We start from the raw sequence: 11,660 nt of genomic DNA, 5'->3' as shown, positions 1-11,660 counted from the left end.
TTTTTTTTATTTATTTATTTATTTTTTTAATATATATAATATATTTTTAGTCTGTGCCCCTGGTCCCCGGAAAATTTAGTCTCGAACCGCCATTGGTCACATAAACGCATAAAGTCCTAAGAAAAAATGAGTCACTTAAGAATTAGTCGGTATTTCCTCCTTTAAAGAACAGCTTCCCGGTGTCTCCGTCCTCCTGGATCGCTGGGTTTGACCCTGCCAGCCTCACTATTACCTATCGATTACCTCAGAGCCGCGCGAGCGGGCCAATGAGGTCACGTGGGGGCGGTCCGTTGCTAAGGAGGAGGTTTGGTTGAGTCTCCGCGTAGCAGCCATTCAGCGGCGGTGGCTGAAGCGATTGGACTGCGAGGGCTTCTCCGACACTTTTTGTGGAATTTGAATTATTTTGGCACAGTACGACTCGCGGTTCATAGGTGACGACTTCAACCGGACAGCTTGTGGGTCGCAGAGGTAAGTTAGAGGAGGTCCTGCCGGGACTAGCATATATCCTGATGCTTGTGTTAGCTCGCCGAGCTAAGCACCGCTAGCCTCTCTGAATGCGGCGCACGCAGCTACGTTAGCCCCCGATTATAAAGCTTTCAGTTCGCATACTAACTCGAATGTTTGACAAAAAGGAGGAATTTGAACATTTAAATGTGTGTACGGCTCTCTAATTACACAGGGGAGATGTTACTCTGCCTACCTGGGCGGTGAAGGTAGCAGGTTATTCGGTTAGTTATTCTGGTAATCAGCCAACGACTCAGGTTACCTGAATAACTTTGAGGAAAGGAGGGCGAAACTAGTGGACCCATCTAGGACACAATCAAAAAAAAAAAAAAAAAAAAAATGCCGTCACGACTTGTTTTCACACACTGTCACACGGATGGCTTGTGTTATGTCATCGTTACAAACGGATTCATTTATTGCGAAGTTTGACAAGGTGTCAGCAGTCTGGCTCGTTCAGGTCGAAGCAAAAAAAAAAAAAAACAGTCAGGCTGCCTGGTTTTAGTCGTGACTCATAGTCTTAACACGTTGATTTTTTTTTTTAAAGCGTAATTGCGTCTCGGATTATTAAATAAAGTACCTTTTTGTGTGACTTGTAGTTTCTAAGTTTTTTTTTCATTCAATGAGATGAGATGACTTTGTGCCTGCTATGAAGGTAAACACAACAGGACATCCATGGTGCTGTTGGGTTTCTCATAGTGATAAGCGTTAAATAAATGGGATGACTTAATCCTTTTATAGGGCAAGTTACCATTTTTGATCACTTATATACCCCTTACAAATGGAGTCCCCCTTCCCTCAGTGAGATCTAGAAGCACTAGATTTATATCCAGCCATTCAGCTAGACTCTGCTACATGACTGGACATCTTATTTTGACATTTGACCAATTAAATGAGCCCTTGATTGATATATAACCTACTGTAAATAAGGTTGAAAAAAAATTTGACAAGTCAAGAGAAAAGAAAGGTAAAAAGTATATTGAAAATTTAAAAAGTACAGTTAAAAAGTTAATCAGCCTAGTTAACAATTATATTTAGGTTTATAAACTAACAAAGATCTAAGTGCCAGTATCAGCATTAATGCCTCTAAAGTTATGTTGTACAATTTTTTTTTCTTTCACTCTCTTTGTTTTTTATGAATTTCTTAAAGAAGCAATTTTGTTATTTTTCTCAATATATTCGGGCAAGTTGGCGTTTCTTGTTATTACATTGACATAGATTTTTGCCATCAAAATATCTATATTTTTTGAATGTTACAAAGGTAATAAGATCTTTTCCTAGATTTCAATAACACTATTGGCTTGAAATTTGGATTTTCAAAGTATTTCACTGAGTGCCCTATAAAGGGTTGATCATTGTTTATCTTCGTTAGGGGGGGTTCTGGTGTGTTGATATTTATTTTACTCTCTGGATGGATTAACTGTTTTTATAATGAAATACTGTATAATGATCCAAAAAATACTGAGCTGTTTCTCTCTGCATTATTAAAAAGTCAATGAATACAATGAAATGTTTAATGGCAGCAGAGGTATCTATAAATAAAAATAAAATGGATATTTCTTTGAAAAAAGTACATCTGAAAGCAGGATGTGAATGCTGAAAAATCCAGATTCCCAGATTTACACTTGTTTTTTTAGATTAATTATTATTGCAAAAAAAAGTATTAATAAACTCGTTGATCTCTGCTGAGGGTATGGGTTTGAGTGCCCGTAGTTTTCAAGCATCTTGAAAGTAGCTCATGGTTTAGCTCATCTCAAAGAACGAGGGAGTCATGGTTGGCTGTCTGCCACTAAACCCACTGTCTAAGTATGTCAGCTGTTTGAGGGAGGAGGAGAAGTCTCTGTCCACAGCTCTGTTTCAGTCTGTGAGAGAAACTGATCATTTCTGCTCTGTTCTCTGAAGGAAAGGCTCCTCCTTAGAAGCCAGCTATGCATGTGAATTATGAGAAGTGATGCAATCCAGGTAGATAAACCTGCTCTGGGATGACGCCACATTCACCGTTGCACCTGGTAGCTGGCAGGTTGTTGAACCTCTGGTTGCATGTGTTGAAATCAGCCTAAGTGTTCAGCTCACGGCTGCTTAAATGATCATAACAGCGACAGCAGAACCACATGGAGAATACAGGAAGACATTAAGGACTGGTTATACTATATGCAGATATTTTTGATTTACGCCCAATTTTGAAGCATGGTCTGCACTGTTATTCCACGCCACAATGCAAGAGGTACAATCATGAACTAGCTGTGGGTCTATATACGGCTGAGGTGGCAAGGAAGTGGAAAACATACAGAGTGGGGATCCAGGTTGTAAAGGGTCCCAGTGTTCTCGCACACCTCGCTCTTCTACCTGGTCCATCTTCACGAGTTGTTTTCCACAACGGTCACAGAAACAAAACAAGCCTGTAAGGTACCAAACAGGAAATACGGATAATGTAGAGTGGATGTAAATTTGATCAATCAGATGCCGGCTGTCTGCGGTCACCTACAATTTTGGAGAGGTGCCCAATCTATGGAACAGGCGGGGCATATCTACGTTAACTGCGACACACACGCAGATGACCTGGTTTCTGAGTATAAATCAGCCTGTACTGTACCGCCCACTAATGAGTAGAGGGTATGCATTGGGTATGACACGTTGACCATCCAAGGGGTCTGAATTTTGTAAATTCAAAGGTCAATATAAATAAATGTGGGATTTGTGTTTTATTCCTAGTTGTCAATTCATAGGTGAATAAAAGATCAGATCTTGATCTGTGAAAAACTCCGGTACAAATCAGAAATGTGCGAGTAAGAATCACAAATTCACTAATTCAATCACAAATTCATGACTATGCATTACAAATACCAATGACAAATTTAAATGTATGAAGTTCAAATTCACAAGTTTACAAGTAGTAAATCACAAATTCTTATTTGTACATTTGTCATTTATATTTGAAAAATCATTTGTGATTTGTATTTATAAATAAGCCATTTGATCTTGTATTGTTGTAAAGTTTTTACTTGTAATTTGTGTATTTCTAACTTGATGTCACATGTATCTAAGTTGACAACAAGGAACAAACACAAATCCCACATTTATTTACATTATTTACTTTTTCATTAAGAAAACTCAAAAATCTACCCGTATGCTTTTATTGACCCTTTCATGATGTGGTATCATAGACAGGAACACCTAGAGCGGCATTACTGGACAAACGTATCTTATAGAATTACTCTTTATTCTTCCTCTCAGTATTCATCTTTCACAATAATGTGCAGGCATTAGGATTCCCTCATGTTAATCAGATTTCTTTAGCCGTCGGGTTGTTTTATTCCTTTGAATACAGTTCTATAGTAATAATTTTTAGTTCTAATTGGCACCAGAGGGGCTGCATCTCTGTGTGTTGGGGAGGGCAGGGAGGGGTTGGGGGTTTATCACTGTATGCGAGGAGCTGCCTTTCAGGTTTGTGCCTGCATGACTCCTCCCTGGATACGCTGTGAGGCTCAGGGACTCCCTTTGTCTTTGAAGGCCCCTATATAATGTGATACCTGAGCCTCTTGGACTGGAACAGCTCATGCTTTATTCAGCCCTCTGATCTCTGCTTTAATTACGGCCGACCCAGGAAGAAGCCAGCAGTGGTCGGATCTCTGGTGCGAGAACTTGGTACCAGCTTTCAATTGCAGTCATGACTATAGATATTTAAAACTTGTGGTTCAGGTGCTAGATATGATGGCCCAAGTAAAAGGACTGGCTGTGCCGATATGGAAATAAGTCAAATTGAGAATGAAGGTGTTTTTACTCTAAATATCAGCTAATACAACTGTGAATATATATATTGATGAAATAAATAAAAAAACATTTTTGGTCTTGCCAAACACTTTGCACGTATAAGAATATTACTAAAATGTCATTGAAATTTGCAATTCATTTAAATTTCACAAAAACTTTTTTTCTAGATTATGAATATCTTTTTTTATTAAGAAATTGTTATTTTGTAGGAGTAACTCTTTTTAAATCCACTAACTGGGAAAAAAAACAAACAATAGATTTATTTATAGCTGCAATTCAGTGTAATGACCACTGTATTACAGGTGGGCCAGCTAAGTGAGCAGACCTGAACTCTGAAGTATTGTCAACAGACACCAGTAACGACTACACAGACCTGCTGAAGGCTGCTTCAAACCTGCATCCGTTCTGTAATCGCAATCCGTCCCATCGACTCATTTGTGCATTGAAATTTATTGATCTCACATTGGAGAAATTTACCTCTGCATTAACCCATCCCCTTGGGGAGCAGTGGGCTGCCATCGTGCGGCACACGGGGAGCAATAGGGGGGTAAAGGGTCTTGTTCAGAGACCCGGAGTGGCAGTCTGTGGGAACTTGCAACCTCAGAATTCCCTAACCACTAGATGGCCTAACCACTAGGTCGCCACTCCCTTATGCGCAACCAGATATACATCCGGGTTGCCCTCAATTTTAATTTGAAAAAAAGACCTAAATTATGTTTTTCCCTCCCCTTAAAAACAGCAAGCTTACTAAACTATAATATGTTTAAGGTTGATAATGTATCTCCTGAGAAAATAAATGCCTCAAAATATTTTTATCAGCCGTCTGTGCCGGATCTGCACCGGAAACGGAATCCTACGCTACTTCCGCAATCTAACTTTTTCGGCTTTGGGTTTAAACATAAATCTAGTGTTTTTTAAATTTACTTTTTACTTTTGTGTTAACCTTATGGTATATAATTCGTAATCTAAAGAAAGAAAAAAACTAAAATGCAGATAAACATTGTTTAATTATATTTTGGTGCACTACCCTGAGCATGTCCGGTGATGATGTTAGAGAAGCAGTTTCATTGAGAAAATGTAAAAAGCATCACAATTGTCTCAGAAAAGTCATTAAAAATGTTTTAAAGATGTGTATTAGCATCCTTTAGTGATTTAAGGATACAAAATAAGTACTCTTAGTATCATGATTACATTATTTATGGCGACCTGGATAAATATGTGCTTGTGCATGCCGAAATGAGCTGATAGGGATCGTGCCTCTGGGACGGATCGGGTAGTGACCACTGCTGTCACCTCTGCACCTCAGCCAGGTTACAGGCAGAGATGCCACATAAGAAAAAAAAAATTATGAGTCTAATGACAACTTGAGATTTTGTGTGTTTGAGCTAGAAATAAACTGATGAATAATATTATATTTTATACAAAAGAAGAGATTAACTCTTACATAAACAAGAAGGTGCAACACAAGGTATATTTGAAAAAAAAGGAACTTCTGCAAGCATCACTGTTTGGGATATCAGCTCTAGTAGAGTGGATATAGGTGCACGCTGTGAACTAATTGATATGCACACATGTGTTTGGTAGTGAATCTGTGCCCAGAGCCTGAGCTGCAGCAGAACAGTTTCCCAACACATTCTGCCTGCCCTGAAGCTACTTCCTGTTCAGCTACATGCGATGTCTAGGATCTTGCGGCCACCTGCTATCGTCATGGTAGACAAATGTCATGGTTACCTTGGCACCAGTTTCCACCACAGAGCCTGCCCCAAATGACACGTCAGTACGTTGGGTGTCAGACCCAGTGCCAAGCAGAACCTGCAGATGCATGTCAATGATTTTCAGAGGCAATTAGAGATGTATCAAAGTGCAAATCATTGGAGCTTGTGGATTAATTGACGTGAGGATCAGGGGGAAAAGGCTGAATTCAAATCTTGACTTTTGATAACATTTTTAGGCATAACCTTTAAAATGTGGCCAGCCCTACCACCAACTCTGATTAGCTTAGAGGGAGGTTCAGAGGCTAAACCCTTTCCTCTGCTTCCATCCCCCAGAAGGCCGTTCTGAATCGTAGTTCAGTGATATTATGGAACATTGTACTTTTTAAAATATTGATTGGGTGTCTATTGGGATTAATGATCCAAGTTATCGATTAATTAATCAGTCTAAATTTAATAGATCTTATTACTTGACTGATTTAATAAGCACAAGTTTTCATAAAAAAAGCTTAATCTTTTTAACTATTCATATGGGAGCTGTGTTAAACACCAAACAAAAACACAGTATTAAGCTTATTTATTAATTTAGTTAATTTTTCATAAATTATAACAAAACAGGAGCCTATTGGTTACCGACTAAACAAATGATATATAGAATAAGTGAATCATTTAGAGTTTCTAATGCATAGAGCTTCGGTGAGGCTGTGCTCTAAATAGATTGTTGTGGTTGCTATCAGAAGAATGTTAAAACTCGAGTCAATGAAGTGTATTAAATCACAAAAGCGTTTCCATTTACATATCCTATATTTGTTTACCGTGCTTATTGCTAACATGTCTTCTTCTATTAAAAAAAAAAAGAATCTCAGTCCTTGTCTCTGGGGTTATTTTGTTTCCTGAACCTCTTCGTTACTCCAGCATAACCACAGCAAGACTTTTTATTTTTTGGTATTTCAACTTCATATTCAAATTACAATTTGTTTTCTTTGACAGTTTCTTTTGAATCACATCCTCTCTTCTGGCTTTGGGTCTGTTGGAGAAGGCACGCATTCACACAATGAACAGAACCACTCCAGGGTCGTGAGATAAACCACGCTGATACTGGCAGTCCTAACCGGCAACAAGGATTTCTTTCAGCTATACTCAAACAAATAACAAACAGACAAGTTGCAATAAAATGGTTTAGATATATAGGCCAAAACGGGCCAATCAGAAACACTTTATGTTGGGCTTTTACACAGAAACTCTGTAAAAAAACACTCAGGATTTTGATTATAATATAAGAGAGTTTAATGATCATGTATGATTTTAATCACACATGAAGCTGTTAGGACTTCTTTTAGACTGATTTTTCTGAAGGTAAAGCTGAGTTAAATATAAATAAAAGTTAATTACTACTAGGGCTGCAACTAATGATTGTTTTGCAAATCGATTAATCTGTCAATTATTTTTTCTATTAATTGATTATTAATCAGATGCCCAAAGGTTCCTTAAAGAAGATTTATTATGAAATTAAACCAGGTTAAAGTAACAATTTTCCATTTGAGGAGTTCTCGATTGAGCATATTGACAGACATTTTCTTTTAAATCTTAAATGTAAAATCTTTATATATTATCTTACAATTTCTATATAATTACCACCCTTGGTGATTTGCTTTGTCAGCTAAAGGCATGTTTTACAGTCTATACAATTAATAGATTGCTAAAAAAGTTGAGGATTATTTCAATAATCAATTAATCCGATGAAATATTTCAGCCCTAATTGCGAATCTTTTTACAATGCTGAAGAAGCTTTACTGAGGATTAATTGTGCTTAAAACAGATTATTTTCCTCCAGTACATTTGTACATCTTCAGATTTCTCTGCCTTTAAAAATGGATTCTTTATCTCACAATCAGTTTAGAGGGAAGCAGCTTCTCGCTGCTGTGGGTCGACATTTTCCGGTGCTTGTTGTGTAACTGATATGAGCCGGATCCGTATTCCTTTGGCTGCGGTTTATCTGATAGATAACTGGGTCACGAGTAGACAAAATATTCGGCAACGCAAAACACCAAGTTTGAATGTTTAGCCAAGCTGTTTTCTAACTACATTTGCAGTGGTGGGACGAGGCGTTACTGTGGAGGGAGGGGCTGCACAAAAACGACCAACACAGAGGCTTTACCCAATCGATAATGGAAGTTCCCCCAGTGGCAGAGAGAGTCAATTATTAATGAGCTAAAGATCGTGTTTTGCAGAGTATGAGAGCTGTTTCTTTAGATTTTTATTCTTTTTTGTTTTATTAATTACCGCATCTTCTTTGCAGTTGGATACAAAGATGGAGAAAAAAAGAAAAGAAGAAAAAATCTCAGAACACGAAGTGACTCAGTAACAATGACAATAACTTTTTATTTGATCACTAATCAGGGAGGATGTTGCATCAAATGTTTTTTTTCTTTTTTATGTTTGGATTGTTAATGAGCTGCTAGAGCTGCAACATTTATTGTATTCTTTGCTGCATACATGTTTTTACAGGGATCATGTTAGTGATGGAATTCAAGACGTTTGCAGTAGCCCGTTTCTCCCACTGCACAGCTTTGCACCATTCCTCACCACTGAGCTCTGGCTGGGGAGAGAGCCACTGTGCTGAGTCGACAGGAGGGGGACAATGCCACTGCTGTTTCAGACAGGCCCACCATCGGCTTTTGGCTCTGTGAGCCATGTTGACTAGGCCCTCTCCTGGTGGTTACTGACCCATTGTGCCCACAGGGCCTACAGCTCGTCTGGGCTCCGAAGGCTGCCGATTATCCCACAGTAATTGGTGCCTGGGCCCTGGCTGATCAAAGGTGTCCAGCTGATTCTGGGGCTCTGGTAATTTTCCACTCTGTGATGCTCTGCAGTCATTGTCTATTTGCCCATTGCTTGCCTGGATGCTCACACTATATCTGGACAACAGGGTTTAATGCTCCCCTGCACAATTGTTTCTTTTTCATTACAAAAAAAAAAAGATAACTGTTACTGATCAGGTTGCAAAGCTGAATAAACATTCTCAGCTCTTGTTTCTCTAGAATGCCAAAGTTAAGTTTTAGCCCAAGAGTCATGTGACTAGAAGTTTTCATTCAACGTGCAGATGTCTGCTGAAAGTGGGGAAGAAACTGTTGCAGAATCTGCTGGACATGCATCGAATGCTACAAAGCCTCTTCCCAGAGGGCAGCAGTGAGAACAGTCCATGGTGGGGCTGTTAGGGGTTGATGATGTTATGCTGGTGTGAAATGTCTTTTATGGAGGGAAGAGAAGCCCCAATGATCCTCAGGTCATTTCATCAAGTTGTAAGAATTGACTTCTCCTGGATGAGCATAAGGTGACTGAACCTCATACTGAACAAGCATGTACCGACAGAGGAGAGAAAAACTGCTTTAAATGGAAGAAAGCTCCAGCAGAACCAGGTTCATTGTGAACAGCGTTTTGCAACAACCGTCTGGGGGTTGGAGAACACAAAACAGACACGCTAAAGGACATCATACGCACTGATCTAGTAGAACTTTCTATGTGAGACACAGATAAAAGCTTAGGTGAAGGATCAGTAGAGCAGATGAACTAAGCCAGGATTCAAGTCTAGAATATGAAAGAGTACATGGAGTCATTCACAATAAAAGCTGCCAATTTATAACCTATAGATGCCCAGATCAGAGATTTATGAGCCTATTTTTGGCCATATATTTTGGCTGATATCTGTAATTTTTCTTCTTCTTTCCCTTAAGAAGAATCTGGCTTTAAGCCATTGTTATTATTGAGTTTTGTCTCCTCTCTTCCCTCCAACGATCATAAAATAAACCTTAAAGCACCTGATAAAAGGTTGTCCTGTTGGTTTGATTTATCTTTCAATAACTTTGTTTTTTAAAGTCCACTTCAGCCGGGCCATAGGCCAGGTGAAGTGAGGGGAAAGGCATTCGGCCATATGTATACTTTAAACACGTGTGTGTTTGTCCGAGCTGTGGTCTTGTCTGACGGCCAATGTGGTTACTACATGTCGGTTCACTCAGCAGGAAGTTCCTGCTTCAATCCATCCTTTCATCACTCACGCCGCTAGACTAAATCTGCCACTGACTCACTCACACACACACACATTAGATCAGTCCCACCAACTCATGGTGCAACGTTGCGTTCACCTATGGTACTGTTTGGAAAAAAAACGTCTGTTGAAATCAGTGCTTCCTTATATAAAATGTATCCTCTTATTTTTCAGTTGTATTCTGTCTTTATATACACATTAAGTGCTTTACTGAAATCTTATAACCTTATAACTTTTTCTCAAACATTCCACATCACAACCACACACATTGTTTACTTGGATTTTAAACTATAAACTGTCTCGATGTCATGAGTAAATATGAATTGGAGGATAAAATTACAACAGGCTAGCAGAGTTTGAAGGCTTAAATATTCTATCCCTCCAAATATTGCATCTAAACATTCCTCTGCAGCGTTGCACACACTAAATGAGAGCATTTCTATAATCATTCTGTGCTCTAGAACTTTAGTGAGAAAAAAAATAGATTTTAAGGTAGTTTATTGCTCCCAAATGGAAATTAAATGTTCCAGTAACTCACATTTTTTGAACAAGTTGTTGTAGGTTTTCATAGCTGTTGGCATGAATGATCTTCTGTAGTGGCCAGATCTGGAGCAGCCTCTAACTAAAGACGCTTATTGTTTAATAGCCTGATGAAGAGGATGCTCATTGTTCTTCATAATGTTCTTAACTTTATGAAGAGTTATTCTTTTAAAATGATCTCCAGAGGTTCTAGAGGAGTTCCTAGAACAGAGCCAGACTTATTTATCAGCTTGTTGATATTTTTTTGTATCATTTTCTCTGATGCCGTTACCCCAACAGATGATAGCAGAAGAGATCCAACTCTCAATTGCTACAAACACTGAAATAACTAAGCCTCCTTTAGAAGAACTGTCTGCTGATTGTTCATGTGGGAAAAGTTGTGGCTGCTTTGTGTTTACAGTAGGGTTAGCTTCAACCAAAGATGGAAGCACATGTATAACAACCTACCAACACATGGTCATACATCTAGACCCACAGCCTGGAAAATGAGGGCATAAGCAAACAGGGCTGAACGCTTATAGCAGATAACAGAATTTTGATGTTTCTAGTTTGTGGATTCCCTAAATATGAAGCTTAATATTGTAAACTGAATTTTTACCTGCTAATTTCTGGTTTAATTCCTTCATTATTAAAATCTTTTAACACTATGATCTTTTTTTAGCCCTTCTCTTTCACTCTGTTGTGGTTTAATTCCAGTCCTTGTCCTGGTGCAACGAGTCTAAGGCATTGGGGAAAAAAATCAGAGGTTTAAAGTGGAATCTTTTCAAAGAAAACATTTCCCCCTGCAGCCATCTCTGGAGGATGATGAGGGAAGCATTGAAGAGTGACGGGCCTTTATCAGCGAGTGATGAGTGTAAACAAGCACCGGTCCTCACCTCGCATCGCCCTGCTTTCAGCTTAAATAATTGTTCTTGACACACAAATTAACAGGGGAACAAAAACAGAGAATGCAAATCACGTGACCTGCAAATAATAAAAAAAGAAATATATGCTGACATGAAAATGTGACATAAATTATCCTAATAAAATAAATTCTTATCTGTTCAGATCGTTTATAGCACCTATCGACCCTGTGCCGTTTTTAATTCTTC

At 38.6% G+C, this 11,660-nt stretch overlaps 1 protein-coding gene across 6 annotated transcripts in view; it reads left to right on the top strand.

Moving 5' to 3' along the window:
* Positions 1-213: 213 nt before the first annotated feature.
* Positions 214-11,660, top strand: part of numb (NUMB endocytic adaptor protein) — a 55,606-nt gene continuing 44,159 nt past the window's right edge. For 4 of the 6 annotated variants that reach the window (XM_038302718.1, XM_038302717.1, XM_038302716.1 and 1 more), the window contains exon 1: positions 215-468. The gene's annotated coding sequence lies outside the window, so the exon portion shown is untranslated. Of the gene's footprint in view, positions 469-11,660 lie in introns of all 6 variants that reach the window. The other 2 variants (XM_038302720.1, XM_038302719.1) reach the window with 1 other exon arrangement.

The sequence above is a fragment of the Cyprinodon tularosa genome, unplaced genomic scaffold (genome assembly GCF_016077235.1).
Source record: "Cyprinodon tularosa strain WSP-4 unplaced genomic scaffold, ASM1607723v1 ctg499, whole genome shotgun sequence".
NCBI lineage: Eukaryota > Metazoa > Chordata > Actinopteri > Cyprinodontiformes > Cyprinodontidae > Cyprinodon > Cyprinodon tularosa.
Note: the sequence above shows the minus strand (reverse complement) of the source record. Positions and strands in the feature narration are given on the sequence as shown.